Source organism: Ixodes scapularis, unplaced genomic scaffold (genome assembly GCF_016920785.2).
Source record: "Ixodes scapularis isolate PalLabHiFi unplaced genomic scaffold, ASM1692078v2 PGA_scaffold4__175_contigs__length_147842914, whole genome shotgun sequence".
NCBI classification, from domain to species: domain Eukaryota; kingdom Metazoa; phylum Arthropoda; class Arachnida; order Ixodida; family Ixodidae; genus Ixodes; species Ixodes scapularis.
The window spans coordinates 93,855,825-93,875,592 of NW_024609879.1; the positions used below are offsets into that span (position 1 = coordinate 93,855,825).

Sequence of the window (19,768 nt, forward strand, 5' to 3'; positions counted from 1 at the left end):
AGTTATTTTTTAAATATTAGCTATATATTAGTAGAATAATATCTGCAAATTATATCATAATGATTAAATTATTTCATGAGATACAGACCTCCAAAGTTTGCCATTTGTCGTTCGAGCAGGCATGTTTGTCAATTTTTAGAAAAATAAATAAATTTTAAATAAATATGATTACTTTATATTACAAGCAAGCTATACCCATAGTTTGCGCCTAAAACGTATTAGAGTTCTCCTAATGTTATCGCTTTAGTTATTCACTCTCAAACGGGCCCCCTCCATCAGTGCGCGTTAATGCAACTGTCCACCACCTCATGCCTTACGATTTTTCCTGTCCCCAAGTATTTTTTCTAGTCAAAACTAAGTTTGGATTCGTTCATACAAGACACTAGACAATAACATATAAAAACATCAGTTGATTTGAAAATGTCGACTAGCCATCCTTTGGTCGATCTTATCTGAAATCACCCTGTAACGAAAAAAGTGAGCGTGTTAAAAAATGAATTCTTGTGCTCCACCTCGCAACAGCCTTGCGCGAAGGACCGGGATGTCTAATTTCATTAGGGACTTTTCTTATATCGCATATATACGATATAGCTGCGGGTTGCTGGTCTTGTGCATAACCGCTAGCTCGATCTGTGCTCAACGAGACGGCGCACGCTCCCACTAATAATGTGGAAATCTAGCGTACGGTCTACGAAAAGTCTATTCTTTGCCCTAAGTAGGAGAAAATTGGTCGCACAACGATATGTCGAGCAATACACGTCGGGAATGGGTTTGCGCTTTAAGGCCGTATGAACATGATCATTTATTCCAAGCACTTTTAAAAGATAGAATAAGCGTACTTGCTTTGAGGTAATTACAAAGTAAATAAAGAAATACCCGAAGAGCTTTAAGAGCGTCTGTGTCAGCCAGACGTTCGTGATGAGAGTTTAGAACGGGCAGTTTTGGCGAGAAGGACCCCAACGTTGAAAATAACAAGGTACAAAAAAGAAAAAAAAAAAAAGGTATGGTATATTAAAATATGCATTTTTGGTAGAGCAATAAATAAAACCCCTAATTCCCTAAACACGCCGATAATGGTAATAGGCAGTTTTAGCATTGCGTTATCGCAGGCTACCTTTTTTCTACCGTGAGCACGGCAACGCTCCTCGCACGCGCTGCAAATTGAGCTTCAAAGGCGCAGCGCGTGCCTCCGGTTGTATACGCTACACCGCGCGGTAGCCTGCGGTAACAAACTTCCTATCAATAACCATAGGGCAGTTTGATCACGTGTTGCAATACGCTAAAACCCAGACGGTGAGCAGCGAGTTGTGAGCCTGTGACACAAAGGCATCAATAATGTGAATGCTGCTCTTCCGAAGCTTGACGGTCACCGTGCGCGGCTCACTTTTTAGAGCTCTAATGGCCAGGTAAAGCGCAAACACTATGTCTTTATCACTTTAAAAATATTCTGCCACAAACGGTAATGTGGCCGGTACGTAAAACGCGCTCACCCGCCACGAAGCTTCCCAAGGCGAGGTTTCTGCAACTTTTAAATATCAGCATGATCATTTTGCTAACGCGCATCAACACCTCCGTCACCTGTAATATTATCCTGCCCTAACCACTTTGTGTTTTCAGTCAAATCATTTTTAGCGCACTGAGCAGCGTCAGCGAGCAGGCGCACGTGAAACCCTGCAGAATCTATCCCCGTTTCTTCCGCCATCTTGGAACTACCGCCCCGCCTCCTATAGGGCGTTGGAGTTGCGAATAGAGTGTCAACCATAGTTACTTCAAGACGAACGGACGGAATTTGGCTTAATTTGGGGCACGTTTTCAGGAAAGCTGCCCTTTTGCACAGCACCAAAGCAAATGAAAAAATGAGTCTATTTCGTCCCCATACCCTTAACCCGATCCCATCAGCTATTTGTTTCGCAAAGACCGGGAACATAGCCGGGAAGGCTTTTCGGAGACTATCTTAACGGAAATAATTCCCGAAGAATGTTGAATGGCCTGTGCCATGGGCTGCTTGACGTTTGCTCTCTACGTTCATTTCCTGCGAAGGCCGAGCAGGCTACGAGCCCTGGAATTCCCTGATTCTCACACTGGAAGATAACACAAAAAGGGTAAGCATCCTGAACAGGCAAATAAAGTCAAAACTTTCAAGAAAAGTCGGCGAACTCCGAATGCATAACGCAGGTGGGGAGTCACGATGACCGGGTTTCTGCAGCTCGGGCGGGTGGCAGAAATTTCTGGCCGATAGGGGTCGGTCGAATCGCAAGATGGCGGCGGCCAAAAGGCCCCTTTTTCAAAGGTCTATAGGCAATTGGACTCTGAGGTACGCTGTTTTATGCTTCATTGTTTTGAAGCCAGGAAGTATAAACTCTGCCGCTGCTTGAGAGTAAAATCTGAGTAACTTAATGCCTGGAGCAGAAGCCCAATTAAAAAAAAAACACCAGCCTTGCCTTCAAGTGCTTAAAATGAGTTGCTAATTCCTTGAAAGAGCCGTAAAGCATAAGCAACGTTTATTTTCCGCATCACTCGAAGTAAATGTTGTTGCACAAGTGACACTGGGAATAGCCGAAGATCTTCAAAAAATTTGCAAGACAATATACTTGGGGACAACTTTCTGCAGTGATGCAGTCGACAGTTTGGGAGAGTGCACCCTTTAATTTGTGTGCTGTTTCCTCCTTTCTTTGTTTCGCTAAAGCAACCGGAAGTCTCCCCCGGCTTCACCTTTAGTGGCGTCATGTCGCCTCAAAATGGTTCCCAACTCCATAGTATCTTCTGCCCCGCGCTGTACAATGGCAGTGCACGCTCAGAGGCGCGCTATCTCGGGCCCAGCGTCCGCAAGCAAATGTCGCATGCGAATTTCGGAGAGCACCGCTCTTGCGCTCTAGACAGGTTTGGTGCCCTCTTCACGCTCACACGAGCATAGTACGGAGCAATGACGGCTGGTACGGTGCCATATAACGTCACGTGCAAGGCGTTTTTGTTGCTGCTTCATTGGTCCCACTAGGTTCTAACGTCGGCAACGGTGTGTTCTCATGTGAAACGAAGTATAACAATCGTATCAATTAAAGGAACACTGACACCCCCCCAAATTTTCTTTTTTTTTTTCTTTTTTTTCCAGGCAATTTATTATGGTGTCGGAATACTACCCGACACCATAATAAATGGTGTCGGGAAGTATTCCCGACAGGGGAGAGAGTGAGTGGCGGAAGTCACGTAACTACACCCAACCGTGCTATTTATTTTTTATTTTGCGCGCAGCAGACAAAAACGCGTTGCGGGATCCATTCGCCGTGCGATTCCTTTGCACTTATGTTTGTTCCGCTCGCTGTTCTTACTTCAAGTTGAGTTGTTTTGTACATTTAAGTGTTGGCAATTAGTAGTGAGTGCACGTGGTGAATTCCCGTGATTGGCTCCGAAAAGAATACTCCCAAGATGTTGCGTGAAGAGCTGCCTCACATGTCCTGCATCTGAAAGTGGCATTGTGCGACAGAGGTGTCAAAAATGGAATCCCATACCATTTAGTTCAGCGACGTATTGTCCACAACAATTGTTTTTTTCAGTGATAATTGTAAAAAAAAGAAATCTAAAGATGGCAAAATGCCTGAAAAAAAAATGGTACACCCCTTAGGGATTGAATTTGTACCCGCTATGTGTGAAGCGGACGTCTTTCCACTGAGCTACTAAAGGAACACTTTCGTACGTAGTAATGCAGCCGGTCGACTGTATGTCGGAAAGTTTGCTGCCGATTTCCCTTCGGTACATGCACTCCCGGCTTGAAGTCAAGCAGCACCATGCATTCGCCACATTCGCACCTAGTAAAGGAACCATACGCGTGCGTATTCAACTCGAAGTACGCACTTCGTACTTGAGTGAGACATGTCTTCAGCCATGAAAAGGGATGACAGCTCGACGATGTCTTCATGTAATCGGCTTGCTGGTCGGGCGTGTCGTACGGGATCAATAAGAATTCTTTTGAACGGTTCAAAATTTCTCTTTCTAAGGAAGACAGAATTCGCCGGTATCGTAGAGGTCCCGCACCCGTCGTCATCCGCGAGAACCACGATACGCGAAGCGACGTTATGCTGAGAATTATGCAGTGAACGCCCAGAATGCTTCCGGTGGTCTGTGCAACCTTTTTTTTCAACCAACGTATTTACAGCTTTTAGAAAGCCACAACAAATAAGTTTCTCTTTTTTTCCCATTTTTTAGTACTGACTGTGTGCCTTCAATGACCCACGACTTCGATTAATTTTGGTGGTCGCGTCTAAACCTTAGAAAACAGCCCTTTACCACGGAAAAGAGAGTCATCGCGACTCGGGCGGAAAGAAACCGAATTTCGAGCCGCAAATTCTGTTCTGGGTAGTTGGGCTATCATATGTCACGTACAACTAAAACCGCGACAAGTGTAAATACCCTGTCAGTGTCCCTTTTAACCGACAAGTCTAGATCACCAAAGGTCACTCACCGGCACGACTGCGCGGTCGTTTTTTTCCGGTACTCGCGGTCGGCGCTCCTTGGAGCTGCAGCGTCGGAAAGGCGCCCCTTTTCAGTCGCGGCCTGGCCTTCGTCCCTACAAGATGTTCTGGGAAATGTCTAGAACACACCACGGCGGAACAGGAGATACTAGAGCGATCCCTGTTGACCATTCGAATCCATTTCCTCCTCAGTCTAGGGTTCCTGGGAAAGCTGAAGAGCGACACACCGTCGGATTGACAGGCGCCACACGTTGAGACGCAGCACTTTCTCATTGCACCTTTGTAGGCGCTATGATGCCCTCGGTGGGAGTACGACTGTCCAAATCTCAGGAGATACACACAGTGCACAAGCTGCTCGTTGCTAACTCTGAAGTGAACGCGCTACAACTCACGAAGGGTTCATATGGCGCCGATCTAACGCAAGTGTGAGTTGAAGACGGGCGCATGTCCCTGGATCTGAAGCCCATTGAAGGAGTACGTTCGATCTCGTTGATCTGTGGTAGCGACGTTCTACATCGCACTTAAAGAAAGCCGCAATAACGTTCAAATACATCCACGGGCATTCACGACATCCACCGCAATCAAAAGAAGTTGACAAAGTGAACAAACCCAACAAAGCCACGGAACCTGGATTGGATTGTCTTGTTTCGTTTCTTCCGAAGAGTTCAAATCGATGTTATTTTTGCTCGAACGTCAATTAATTTTTTATTTCTCAAAGCGCAGAAAAATAAAAAAAACTTAGTTGATACGAAGTAAACGTTATTTGTTAGATAAAGCAGAAATTGTATGTGTTAGGCATTTGTGTTTGGATAGTTCCACTTTCGTTTTCGAACAATCCGCCAAGCGCGCGATGCAATTTTTTTGCGAACAACGACACAGAAGTAAATAAGGAAAAACGTCGGGCTCCCATGAGAGAAACACCAAAAAGTAGGCGGAACAAAAAATAGAAAAGACGACGTCTAACACTCAGCTAACTGAACACCAACACAGAGGCACAAAGGCTTTGCGGAGCGCAAGTTCGTCTGCTTCTTTTGCACGGGTGGTGGTGATGTCCGAATGCCGAGGACTGATTAGCTCTATTTGAAGGACAGTGGGAGACCTCGAAGCAACGTCGCCTCAAACCAAGCTGCCTTGGGGCAATTACGGCCAGTGCGCAGGCGAGCTGGTGAACGTTTACAATGATGACAAAAAAAAAGAGTTCTTATTTTCTTTTTTTTTTCTTTTTTCTTTTTTTGCAGTGGAAGAGAAACAACAAGAACGGACTAGGGTGCCTTCATGTGCGCTTTGCTTAGGGTGGAGCACGGTGGGGTGAAGACATCTGGCCATTTGGCCCACACGTTTATTTTCCTTTTTTGTTCAGAATCGCGTGGAAGAGCGTGTCCGTGCATGTGTCTGTGGCGCTGACTGTGCTATGGCGACATTTCGTTTTCGTCAATTTCTTTGTAATTTACCCGTAAGCGCGTGCTGTCGGCATCGGGTACTACAAAAGGTGACATCACCGTAAATAGAAAGACATTGAGGCACCCTAGGACGGACAGCGTCGTGGATAAACAAGACAATGACAGAGAGCGAGACGCAATTCTTTCTCTTCCACTGTAAAAAAAAAAAAAAAAAAAAAAAAAAAAATTTCTTTTGCTTTAGTTTTGGGTTACAGTCATCATGGTACCCAACATGATCGTTCGGCCCATCAGGGCTAGACGTCCTGAAGACACCACAACCCCTGCCAGGGGCGGACGCAGGTATTTCTTGAGGGGGGGAGGGGGGAAGTCAAGTGGTGGTCACCCACTTGACTTCCTCCCCCCCCCTCTTTCCCGTTTCCACTTTCTAAATTTTTACACATGCAGAATTCATGAGGGGGGTCAGGACATCCGGACCCCCCTCTGCATTCGCCCCTGACCCCTGCAGAAAGAAGCAGACGAACTTGCGCTACGCAAGAAGTTCAAGCGCTCGAACCGTGTTAAAAAGTACCGAAAGCTCCCGAGAAAAGAAGACCGTGCTACGTACAAGGAGGATAGAAGGGTAGGTGAGGGCATGACGCCAGCCGCGTAGCCTCCACAGGCCATGCTCCCTTGACGCCTCGCCTCTTTCTCATTTTCCTCCTAACTCCCCTCATTTACCACGCCAACGTGACCACATCACGTGACCTTAGCTAGTCTTCATCTAGCTATGGGGTACTAGAATACACCACAGTCTGGCCTTCGATCTGATAAAACCTACCGGACGGAGCACGCGCAAGCCTGCAAGGAGTCCTTCTATAATCAACCATCCATCTCACACGTGACATGTCACGCGCACCAACGCCAGAGAGATCTACGGTCACGTTGGCCACAACATCGTTTAAACTTTTTATGACTAGGCTTCAACAATATTGCAACGTGCCCCCTCTTAGTACTTCTAACCTCCTTGGTTATGTACCACATCTGCGGTTGTCACATAACTGAAACTGCTAATGTTTAGAACTGATAAATGTGCCCCTCTTTCTCAACTTCATTTGAACAAACGGACAGGCAGTGAAGCACACAAAAACACATGAGAGAATTATTCCACACAAACGGCCTGAAGATACTGCATGACACAGATTCCTCACTCGTGCCCCCCCCCCCCCCCCCCCCTTTTTTTTTTCTTCGATGTCGATGATGCAAATACATTACGCGCGACACACCTTCAAAACCTTGCCGCGGCTCCACTTCTTGATCAGTACCCAAGCGGGATGAAGGCACAGAGACTCAGCACTTTAGCGTGCCAAGAAAGCTGGCTCGCAAAACTTGCTTTCGACGAGTTGTGGCCTTTTCCTGCAGACTGCGCTTTTGTAAAAATATTATTGTGTTCTCAATGGTAAGTCTCACCGCTTGTATGGTGTTTTATATATCTTTTTTCAGCGGATGACGACGATTGAGTAGAAAGCGTGTTTTCGAACACGCAGCCGCGAGCCTCTGCAACGCTACTGAAAACGCGATTTTGTTGAATGCAAGATGGCCGTCCAATGGCCGCGCTGGCGGCGCTGGCGGAGCGCGGGGATCATAAAGATCGGCAGGGATGCACGCAGTACTTGGATGCGCGGGATGTGCTGGACGCAGGTAACGCGAGTAGGTTTTGGGCAACGTTACTAAAACACTCAGTTGGGAAACTCGCCGTCGAAACCTGGGCCGCTGGCGTCCACCGAGACCGAGCTAAATGCGACAACAGCGCCACTCTTTTTCGTTTGTCTGTGCTATGGTCACCTCGAGCTTTTTGAAAGCCTGTTTTTTGCGTAAAAACAAACGGAAAAGACTCTTTTTGTATGAAATTTATTGGAGTTTAGTACCAAATGATGGGCGCGTGATGTTTTTATCATCTTTAGTTCGCAAGGTTTTGCGGAACAATTAATATTGTTTTTATAAAACCATGCCGTAGCGGACGAGCGTTTCGCCGCAGTAAGGTTGCAACGCCTATTGGCTGAGAGAAAAAGCAAAAACAAGCAAAACAACACAAACCGGAAGTGACGAAAGTTTTTGTTTTGTTCGTTTTTGCTTGTTTCAATTTTATTTTTTGTTTTTACTTTTTGTTTTTCCAAGTGTTTGTTGGGTGCTTTTTGGAGCGGTCGCGTCGGTTCCAGCGGTCTTTCTTGTATTATACGTTGTCGTGTTATGTGCCGCCGTATTGCCGAGTGGAGCTGGTCGTGATATTCAATGCTTGGGAACGAGCGTCGGCAGTGAAGTTCACAGCGCATTTATGCAAGCTAGCAGGCCCCGTCTCGCTACATGGAGGCCCGTGGGACGCTTGTTCGGAACGTAAAATGTGAGTGGAATTTACCTACTCTGGTGGCGTTCGATCGTCGATGCGACACCGCAGTGGTGGAATTTGATAGCGCTTGGCTACCTCACGTAGCGTCGGGGACAAAGAAGATAGTAGAGATAATCAACGGGAGTGGCATGTGGCTCCCGGGTGCCGCCTGCGCCGCATTTGCATTCAGTAATCGCACTTAAAGAAGGACCAAGCGCGTTGGGAATGTCAGCTTTTGACGAACTCGTGCAGTCACAAAAGCGTTCTGTCGAAAGACGGGATTTACAAACAGATCAGGCTTCGCGAATTTCCCTCCCGGCGCGTCGAATTTGTGGCGGGTAATAATGTTACTGTTCATCCTGGTAGGCCTGCGATGGTGTTTCCTCGTGGTACATTCACACCTGCAGCAGAACTGCTAAGCGATTCTGCTACAGGTTAATCGTGAAGAGTTGTGCTCTTCCATAATGTGCATGTTAAAGTACAACAAATAAGTGCCTCTCTGTTCTACTTCTTTTTTGGTATTCAACTGGTTGTATTTTCTACTACATTTTGTTCAGAAAGCCACTGCGAGACAGGCATTATTGATGTATACTATCCAAAATAATGCTTGAGCATGAGACGAGGTAACAGAAATACTTCTATATGTGCCTGCTTTTTGTGTTTTTGCAAGACAAGTTTTTGTGTGCTTCCTTTAATGTTTTTGCAATTCACTGGCTAGACCACTCTTCTCATGGTTATTGTTTTGTTGGGTGCAAAATTTTCCACCCCAGGTGTCTGATGCTTGCAGCTGATGGCTTCTACCTACGTGCATCAAACAGCGGGCCTGCACCTTCGCCGAGAAAGCATTAAAACAGTTCTGGGTAACTGCAGCTACTGGGTCACCGATGCCGTTCCACTTCCTGCACTGCACTCCGCGTGGGTCAAAGGGCCAGCGCATGCCTTTTATGGGTTGTCGCCAGCCATAGTGAGTATGGCTTGGAGTCACGTCATGCGAGTGAAATGCTTGTCACCTGAGTGGGGGGGGGGGGGGGGGGGGGTTGCCGCCGCCGCCTTTGGTGGTGGTCTGCGATCACAGACCACCAAGCACCATTGCACTGTTCCTGTATGAACTAGCCACTCTTGAGGAAGAACAGGGTGCTTTGGGAAGAGCTATGGTGTCCGCTTTTTCACTAGCTCCAGCTGTCGCCACAGACATTTTGTCGAAAGGAGCAACATCCATGAATGAGTAGACGGCGCTGAATGGCCGCAAGGGGCCTCGCTTCTGATCGAGGGGGTCAAGATAGTCCCGTTTCAACAGAGGTACCTCTTGGGGTATTGTACAACACAGGAAATAAAGGGCCCTAAAGTTTTCTACCTCGACGAGGTGTGGGTTATGGCAGGACCAATTTTCTCAAAGGTGCGAGTTGACACAAATGCGGCTTTGTTCCGTGGACACCTTCATGTTTGGTGGCACGAGGCAGTCATTGCTTAACCCTGCTTAAAGATCAACGACTGGACTGGTCAAGGGTGGCATGCCTGAGTGGGACAGTAGAAGGCTGTTATATACCAACTTTAGACTTCATTCACCCCTTAACTGACAGGGCACTGGAGGCTACATGCTCAATGAACCAGCCGATTGTCAGTCTTGCATCACTTATCATGCCCCTTTCTCATACCGATGGGCAGGTCGGACATGAGGCAATAAAAGCTTGGCCCACCAACCACATGGCTCCTACCGCCCTGTCAGCGTAGAGGTGAATGGAGCGTAGGGGCGGCAGAGTTGGTGGGGTCTGCCGAGTGCTTCTGGCGTAGCAGTTCGGCAGTGGTGGGTTACTAGAGCACAAAATGCAATACCGCACTTTACTCTGAATGCTGCGAGCCATCGGAGCCAATCCAGTGCCGAAGGTGTGTCACGTGGCCTGTCCGTTGGGCGCAACGGCACGTCGAGCACAGTGTCATCTGGCAACGACAAAGAGTTGGATTGGCTCCGGTGGCTCGTTAGTCGGCTGCGGTACAACACAAGGTGAAACGGAGTAGAATGTGATGGCGTGTTGCATCACAGAAGGTGAGCAAAGTAAACAGATAAAGGTTTGATTTTTAGAGTGCCTATTTTAGCTTTTTGTTGCCTTCTTTCGGTGTCCTTAAAGGGGCCCTTCGGAGCTTTCTGCGATCGTCTGTTTATGTTGTTATATTGCGTAGTAGGTGCAAGTTAATATGTATCCAAAGTTTTAGATTACAAAACCGTTTATTAAGCAGATTGCAGAAGAAATATATCGGGACTATTTTCTCATGGAAGACAATCCCCCATTCCCTGCCCATCGCTAAAACTTGACCAATGGAAATGCTGCATCTCGGGGTGAATGCGAACGTTATTATTGCAACACTTTTTAAGCTTGTTTTAAATTAGAGTTTGAGAAAAACGTAACATGATTTTGATGCAGGAAACATAGTCCGCAATTATCGCTCCAAAACCAGCGAACTATGTTTTCTCCCCGCAAGCTTCTTGCTAGGGGGTGATGCGTCGGCTGTCTGCTTCCCGGGGCGTCTGCAGGCGTGCGTTTGCGGGACACGTGTTCCTTCTTCCCATGGATCCTGACTCCGAAGCCAGCTTTGCGATCCTTCCACGTCAACGAGTCAAACTTTTCCTTGTCATCTGTGCAATGCGACTGCGTATTGCAGCAGCAGCGCGACGGTGCGGTGCGACGAACGACGACTGCCGAGCACTAAGTCCGGGCTCCTTGACGACGACGGTCCGCACGTGTTCGAGAGATTCCTTTGCGGATCGGCGGTCGGCCGCGTTGGTGACGCGCAGAGACGCCAGAATCCTTCACTTGCTATTGGCTGACGCATAAAGAGATGCCCCTCCCATTTTCCGGGGTCATCTCACAAGGGGGGGCCTGCCGGGGACTTTGATAGCAACTTTAATAGGGAAATCCGCCACGCATGACCGTAATTTTATGATTTTTAGGATCCTGAGAGCCTGTAGATTGAGTTACCGCCATAAATAGACCATCGCAGAACGCTCCGGGGGGCCCCTTTAAGAGCCCAAAGACCTGTAGTCCCTATATTTCCGGACTTGAGTGACTGCACGACCGAGCACCAAATCAAACTGTTCCAAATCCTGAATATAGGTCTACACCCTTTTCAGCAAAAAGTTTGAGGGGAATAAACCTATTGGTGCAGGTCCGTGACCCTGGCAAGCACTCTCGCTCATGCAGCTGAATCACATTCAAAATGAGGAAGTTTCACCCTTTTCTCAACGACGGGCTGTTTTTGGCACAGTTGTTGTTTGACTGGCTGCTAACACAGAAGCACAGTTTTTCAGCTTGGCAAACACCATGGCAGAGACTCAATGCTGGACATGGAATTTCATTCCAACTCTAATAGCACTACAAGCAGCAAAGGTAGCCCTAGGATTACACTTGCAAAAGTTCTCCAACAGAATGTGTCCAGGACGTTGGTGCTTGATGGGCATCCAAGCGTTCGGGGGCACGAGTCACTATGCCGTCACTTGACGAGGAGTCAAACAAGCTCTTGTTGATCGCACCACGATTCTGATCAAAGCAAGTTGCACTGCCTCTCCACAGTCCTGCACTTTTTAAAAATTATGTCTGGATTCTAGAGGGTAATAGCTTGGATTTGTAACAAGTGTCGCAGAGCTTTCTGGACAAGCGGCGATAATCAAGACTGAAACGTGCCGTACAGCTAGCTAGCTTCGAGAGTGTTGCACATCGCAGTGTCAAACGAAACGGCAATATCAGTCAACAAGACCGAGTACCGCTTTACGACGAGACTGAGCCCGCCACCAAGTTCACACCCATCCAAAATAGCGTGAAGCTGGCAAACAATATTCTAACCCTAAAATTAACTTGGGCTGTTCGTACAGAAGGAGCATGCTTCAGAGAAAGCGTCGTGTGGGCATCCTTTTGTTCCGCAAGGCGTGCCTAGCCTTCAAATTTCTTGCGTTTGCTCTGATCAAGCTTTTGCGCAAACAGTTTTTTTCCAGTGTATCGTTCAACAAAAAGTTACAGCTGTTTTGTACTGAGCTTGTGACAGGAACTAATGCCATCTGTAAATATCTCTTACAGCCGAGCTGTTTGAAGTCATCACAGATATAAACTGCCTGTTGCAGCAACTCACAATCGCATTCCTGCCCGTCATGTCGAACAGCGGAGCGCTAATTTCAGTTTGAGGTCTGCACTCTTACTACAATGCAAATGGTGACAGCATCAGGCTGCACTCGGTAAGTTAGTTTGAGACCGGTTCTTCATGCGGCACTCCGCGAGTGCGGTGCACTCTGGGAGATGACTCGCATAATGCCAGTGCGTTTGAAACGAGCTTGCTATAAGGCCCGCTACTCATGGGATAAGTTACTCATATAGTTTTTGGGCAGCTGATGAGTTATTCCCCCCTCCACAGCGACACGCATTGCTGGGTTTGGGTACGACTTGAAACCGATGAGCAGCTCTGACAACTCTAAGGTGTTTGAAGCGGCAGGAGCAGTTCAGGGACACAATATTTCCACGTGACCTCCCTTGCAGTAGTGGTGATGGTGCGTCCAGTAGCGGCTCCCTCAGCTCCGAACGGAGTAACTCAGTTGGAGTTCTCGGTGCACCTACTGAACGTCAAAACAAGCGCAGCTCTTCAGCAGCTGAGCACGATTGCTTTATTTGATGGCTGTATTGAAGAAGTCTCAATAATTTTGTTAATGGAAAAGTGAGTGTCTGTTGTGGGAGCCACTGGTTTCCCTCCCCCAAGGGAACGTAAGCTGCGGACGTGCGGACGTTCCTTCTGGAGTCGTCTGTCTTTAAGCCTGCTCGTTCCGAATCGTGTCAGGGAGAGTATGCCACCCTGCTGGCCTACTCTCGCACTCCTCTGCACGTCTCCCATTTTCGGGGGACCTGCGAGATCGTGTGGGACGGTCTTCTGAATTGACTTTCGTCTGGCGATTAGTCCTGAAGTGTGCTACGGGCGACGGGTCAAGTGCGAAGAGATCCTATGAGTGCTGTGCAATTTAGAACACCTTTAAAAAATTCCAAAGAAAGCTGCTTTTTTTTTTGTGGATGTCATGTCGGATTTTTCACTAGCCACTGTTGTTAAACTTCCAGAACTCTATGTGCCAAGAAATTGAGAGAGAGGAGAGGATGAGGGTGCAGGAATGTCAAAACGCAGAGCTCCGATTGGAACGATTAGTGGGTAGACCTAAAGCTAACTGCCTTTGTCTGTACTGCACGTGCAGAACGTCGGTGTCCAGCGTTTCGCATTTGCATTCAAATGCGTTTGACGAGTGCAGTGGGGATAAAGGCAGCCTTTGTTTCTGCACTCGTTGAACACGTTCGACTGCAGAATGCGGGCGTCCAGTGTTTGGCTCTCGCATTCAAACGTCCTCGACGAGTGCAGTGGAGACAAAGGCAGCTAGCTTTAGGTGTACCCACCAATCCTTCTAACCAGAGCTCGGGTGTCCTGACGTCCCCGCGTGCTCTCTTCCACTCTTCTCCCTCATTTTCTTGGCACATGCATCATGGGCAGATTTTAAGGGTGGGGGGACTAGGGCCCCCAGGGTTAACTTTTTTCAGTGAAAAATCTACATATGCCAGCTTTTGTTAGGAAGAAATGATTAGTGGCTTCCATCCATACTCGAGAACCGAATTAAACGCAATAGACTACTTCCATAAATTCCTGCATGCAACACGGCACGGATTGCACTCTGGGACCTAGTTAGCCAGGGAGGAGAGTGGCATGGTTTCGGTTTCGATGGACACATCGACAAGAGATTATACACGGAGTGTGGACTATAAACGGCCGTTATTTCATATTTTCTGGTCCCGAGAATGCCATTTGTGGTCTTTAAACTAACCTAAATGGCCAGACCTCGAAGCTTTAGCACAAGCCTGAGATGTATAAATGCTTGTTGTATTTTTGTACTTGAGCCTTTTTGTTAGCGTTTCGAGGTATGTGGACGAGCCAGTGCTGGGAATCTTGACGCTGCGAAGCTGGGGGATCTTGCTTGTGTACAAATCAACAAGCTGTAGCAACCAATAAGTATGCATACATCGAGCTCGCGCCTTTACATTAGTGTTGTAGATCAGGAAGTTTTTTTGTTTTTTTTTTTGTTGTTGTTTTTCGTGCATCCATAGACGAAATATAACTTTTTGCAATTACTGTTTTTCTTAATACGCCTGAGTATGCGAAGTAAAACGCGGACGCGCCATTGAAAAGCTCCCTTCGAACACACTTCTCATCTCTTATCTGTACTGCCCCGCAGCACTGGACGAAGTGAAGTCACCCGCCCGCTCCCCTTCCACTAGTATTCAACATCACGTATGCTAATAAAGTTATCCTGTAATAATATAGGTACATTCGCACATACAAAAAAAAGAAAGCAGAAGTCGAGCACTTGTGTGAACAATGTTGCACCGTTCACCGGAAGTGCACTGGACGGGCATGAATTCTGCGGTGCGCCGAACGAACAAAATTATTCAATGCGCATTTGACAGTTGCTAAAAGCCATAATATTTGTTATGTGTTTGCTTTCTTCCTGACTGAGTATGCCAAGATAATTTCAGACACACCGTTCAGGCACAGATCTTGGGCGTTAGTAAAAGCTCGTCCAAGAAGGCTTAGTGAGGAGTAGGGGACGCTTGTTAGGGCCCCCGTCGTAGCTAGCCGATCTTAGCGTTTGCGAAAATTTAATCTTCTATCAGCTTAAAATTTGAGTGTGAGATATGTGATGACACGAGGAAGACATAGTACCTTTTATGTAGTAGTGAGGTTGAATTTAATGTGTTTCCTTAAAAGTTAATGCGCCAACGGTGGGCTCAACTTTGATACTCCTGTGAGGATGTGGCTTGCTTTTCGCCCAATGAAGTAACAAGAAGCGTACGTTTGGCAAACAAAATATGTGTAGGGCTCAAGGTGACCAAATTTCAGTTGTAGTTCAGTGGTACTGGACAAGATTACTGACACTGAGCTCAAAGATGCACTCGTGGGGTGACGTGACTAAGCCACGTCTTACTACATTTGCATATGCACGCATAATATCCGGTGTTTTTGGAACCAAGGAAAGTGCCCCGGTCTTCGTTTTGTATCGCTCGAGAATGAGTGTATTGTACATTCGTAAAAAAATTCAGATAAGCAAAAACGCGAGCAGCGTATTCGGTCGCGGCGTGATAGCATGAGATGAAGCTGCTCAGTCGAAACCAAAACTAATTGGCCAACTAGTTCCCAGAGGGCACTGCGTGGTATTTCACCGCGATGGGGCACGTCGGTTTTGGAAGAAGTCTGTTGCAACGCCGCCATTTCTCCCACAGCAGCCACTAAGGAAACTCCACGGCTACACTTAGTGGTTCCGTCGAGTCGCAGAAGAGCCAGTGGCGCTAAAGTTCCTGTATAGGCTCCCTACGGGAGCCAGAGTTGCGTGTTCATCTCCATAGCGCCGTCTTTCCTGCACGGCATATGGAGCCTGCTCCTGATGTGACTGAATCCAGCGAATGGCAGCACGGTGCGCTCAAAAGTAGGGGAACGTATGCCAGGGTACGTGCAATGTGTACTTTCGTGCACGGCATTTGAGTCTGCTCCTCACATGATCACATCTCGGTGAGTAGCGGTGCGGCGGTACGTGGAAAACAGTCATGCAACTATGGCTCCTGTAAAGAGCCTATACAGGAACTCTACGTGGTGCCATCTCGCAGGGTCATTTTGCAGTAGCTAAATAAAACAACTTGCATGTTTTAATTCGTCGCAAAAGGGTGGCGCTGTTATCGTATTTAGTTTCGTCTCGGTGAACGCCAGCGGTCCAGGTTCCAAGAGTGAGTTTTCCAACTGAGCGTTTTAGTAACGTTGGTGTTTAGTGACATAACAAATATTAGGTTAACAAAACAGATCTGGGCAACATTTTGCCCATGATATCATCTCTCTTCCCCCGCAGGCTGACCCATAAATTTGCCCCTGCTCTGCATTGCCCTGCATGTTCGGGTCAGATAATGGTTCCTGTTGACCCGATGGACTCCTTTGTTCTCTGCATTCATCATAGGTTACAGTCGTGAATCATGAACCAAGACTGCACTCTTAGGCCCACTCCTTTTTGGTGGATCGGGTCTTGCCATCTTCACCTTTCGTGGCTTCCTGTCGTAATTAAATAAATTGTCATATTTTTTTCTGATGGTGGTGCATACCTCATGCCACACTTGACAAAAATAGTGTGGTGAATCCATGCCTCGGATTACTGTGAAACATGCGAGAAGGTAATTATTGAGAAGATTAAACTCCGAAATGTTTGATGGAAAGACGATAGATATACCCCGTTTAATATTTCTGGCCACTTTAAGCATGCTGTCCCCGAAGTATTTCAGCCTATCATTGCATCGGCTCTTGACCATTCACACTTGCAAGGAAAGGCTATCATATCAGCAAGGGTTTCCAAGTAAGTTCCAGGCTTCCTTTCCTTTCAACACTTCTCTCTCTCTCTCAAGTCTGTGTTCTGTTTGCATTTAATTACTGAAACAAGGTTTATAGACATTACAAAGTGTATTTCGGCACAACTAAATGTTCAAACTTTAGGCTATTTTGTTGCCATGATTTTAGTTTCTGCTAAGATGAATACGTGTTCCTTACATTAATTAAAACAAGAAAACGAAAAAAAGTGATTACATTGGTCCTCGGAGTTTTTACAGAAGACCCATCGCTATCACCATCACTATTGATTTTTTTTTTAAGATGGCCGTTTTGTTTCGTGAACGTTCTGTGACTTCGGCGATTTACGCGACTTACGAACAGCACTGCCTAATTGGTACGTTAATTTTGGTGGCTATTTATCGTGTAATATCGTGGGTATCTTGTGTTTGTACAGAAAGTAGTATTTCAGGTTCAGATTGTTCCTACAGCGTTAGGTCGAGCTCGGTGGGTCGTCTCCTCTGAACTGCTTGCCTTTTGTCTACGTTTCTTTCCTTCTTAAACCCATCACACTTTCTGGTTAATTTTCCTGTTTTCACTACCTGCTATTTTGCTAGCAAATATCCAGAAACGTAGGTTCCATGCAGCTCTACCTGCACTATTCTTTTTATGTTGCGCAATTGCAAGGACCGCTTCTGTTTTGCCGAAGCAAGACGGTAATAGTGCTGGTGCGAAACTGAATAGTACCCTTTGTTAAATATTTATTTATTTGCTTGTCTGCTCGGCAGTGCCGCCTGTACCTGGACAATACCTTGGAAGATAATGCAAATACGGAGACAAAGCTGTACAGTGGTTATACTCGGCATCTGCACTCCGAATAACGTGATGTCTCGGTAACCACGCACGCTTTGTTAGAGAAATTTGTTTCGCTACCTGCTAGGCATCACTGAGGTGCTTTAGCTGTGTGCCTTTATTTTATGCTAATAGAATGTACTGCACCTAGAACAAGCAGTTGTAGAGGAGCGCCGTTTAGTGAATCCATTCGATCGTCGTAAGCAAATCTGAAAGACGCTAAAGGCTACCGCACGATTCAGTGAGGCTTGTTGACCTATGCTTTGAGCACCCACTCTTCTTTGTTAGGCCCTAAACCAGGCAGAACGTAAAATTATTATTGTGAAAACAGCAGGGTTGTGACTTGCACGAAAACTTGTCTATCATACTCTGAACATGCTGGCCGCCCAAGCGACCGACTTGCTGACTGACCGGCTCGGCTTTGTCATTGGCGAAGGCGGAACAAGCAAATGCTAGAGCATGCAGCCAAGTTCAGTGGATTGCGTATTTCTAAAAACAAATTTTCTAAAAGGTTGTTTGTCACCATTTTCTCTTAAAGGTCAACTCCGGCCAAAACTCAAAATGAAATAAATTACTGTTATCGCTGTAGTGACACAAAATACGACCCCAGCCAAAATATTACGTCCGTGGGACGCCGCATTCTCAACTAATGCTGATGATAAATATGCGACCCACCGCGAGCCGCTGCTCCTTAGCGGGCGGCCGATCGCTAAAGCAACATTGGGCCGTGACGTCAGTATCATTCTTTTTTTTTTCTCCGGTCCAGGCGTTGCGCGGAGTGCGCTTCTCTGAGCTGCTACCACCGCTACTTTGGCTTGTGATTGGCATGTTTAGCCGTTGCTTTTATCTGTAGCCCATGTAGCTTCGGTATAGCCTTTTGTTTATTTGCTTGCGAGGACTCCAAGACTCGTTTTAGCGAGCAACTCGGTGCGCCCAAGACTGCCCAGCAGTTCCTCGAAAGATGCCGAATGAAATTTGTAGCGCTGTGGGATGCTCAAACAACCCGCTGCGCAGCACGGAGGTGCTTTTTCACAAGTTTCCAACGGACCGGAAATTGGAGAAGGTGTGGGTGAACGCTGTTCAGCAAATGGACTTTGGACTCCGGCTTTTACGCGCCCGAGGAAACAAAAAAGAAAATACAGACGCGCACAGCCCAGCACATATGTGTTCGGGCTTTGAGGCTTCGTGTCTCAAACTGACCCGCCGCGCGAAAGCGAGAGGACCTCCAGTACTGTACGTCACCGGCAGCGCAGCGTAGACCAACGCCGCTCCATCCACGGAGCCCCGATGACAATTCAGGCCTAGCGACGAGTATGGAAGACTGCACACACGGAAAAAGCCGCAGAGTATGGCACCGAACGAGTTCACTCGTTTTGCAGTCGCTAGCTTTTGGGTATACAAGCAACGGGTACGGCATAGCGCACGCACGGCGACGGCCGCCTAGTACGGCACCGTACGAGTTCACGGGTTTTCCAGTCGCTAGCTTTTGGGTATACGCACTAACTCTTGCTACATATGCTGGATAACTACCACGTACACTGAATTAAAACAAAATCGGCTTACTTCCTATCTTTAGACGACTAGCGCAACAGAAGTAGGTGCCGCTCGGCCTGTGTACTCGTTGAACGAGAACGATCCTGACGTCACGTTCACATAGCGGCTGATTTCCAGTGTTGCCGGGGCCTCTAGCGGCTAGTTTCGGTTTTGTTGGCCGCGCCCCAAACAAAACTTTAAGGCGTCGATATCTTTAAAACTACGCACAATAACGAGAAAAAGTGACACCTTGCAATTCAGGGACGCTGACTGCACTAAAAACAGTCATAATCCCAAACTCGAAAGTATGGAGTGGAGTTGCCCTTTAACTGAGCGTCTTCTTGAAAGGATTCAAGAAAAGGGGGGTTTCAAAACCGGTGCTTGGGAAAACGGATGTCTCCGCTCAGGCGGTACACGCCAATGTTCTCATATCTATCGGTTGACAAGCTCCACGGAAGAGCAGCGTTAAAAAAAATGAGACGTTTACAATTCTCTGTAATGCGAAAAGAGAACACAGCACTTGACGAGGAGGGGAGGGTTTACATCTCCTTTCCCTCCAATTTAGCAGAAAATGTTAGCTATATTTCCTGCCCAATTTAGTGGGTTAAGTTTCCCTGCTAAATTTGGCGGGGAAATTGACGTCAGGTGACCCAACACAAATTTAGTGGGGAAAATGACGTCGGATGACTAACACCCATGAACAAATTCAGTTTCTCCGCTAGACTTAGGGGGGAAATTGACGTCACGTAACCTCAACACCAATTCAATTTCCCGCTAAATTTAGC

At 47.0% G+C, this 19,768-nt stretch overlaps 1 long non-coding RNA gene and 1 other non-coding gene across 3 annotated transcripts in view; one reads left to right on the top strand and one right to left on the bottom strand.

Annotated features, from left to right (window-relative positions):
* LOC115319879 overlaps positions 1-5,269 on the bottom strand; it is a 40,329-nt gene extending 35,060 nt beyond the window's left edge. Inside the window, exon 1 of the transcript XR_005715343.3 lies at positions 4,457-5,269. This is a non-coding gene — a transcript (zinc finger protein 79). The remainder of the gene's footprint in view (positions 1-4,456) is intronic.
* Positions 5,270-9,139: 3,870 nt separating this feature from the next.
* LOC115324287 lies at positions 9,140-16,599 on the top strand. 2 transcript variants are annotated; one of them, XR_006078209.1, is made up of 4 exons: positions 9,140-9,192; positions 9,894-10,032; positions 12,296-12,450; positions 16,135-16,599. It is a non-coding gene; the product is annotated as an uncharacterized LOC115324287 (long non-coding RNA). The 2 variants fall into 2 exon arrangements; XR_006078210.1 differs by lacking the exon at positions 9,894-10,032 and having other exon boundaries at positions 9,141-9,192.
* Positions 16,600-19,768: the final 3,169 nt, after the last annotated feature.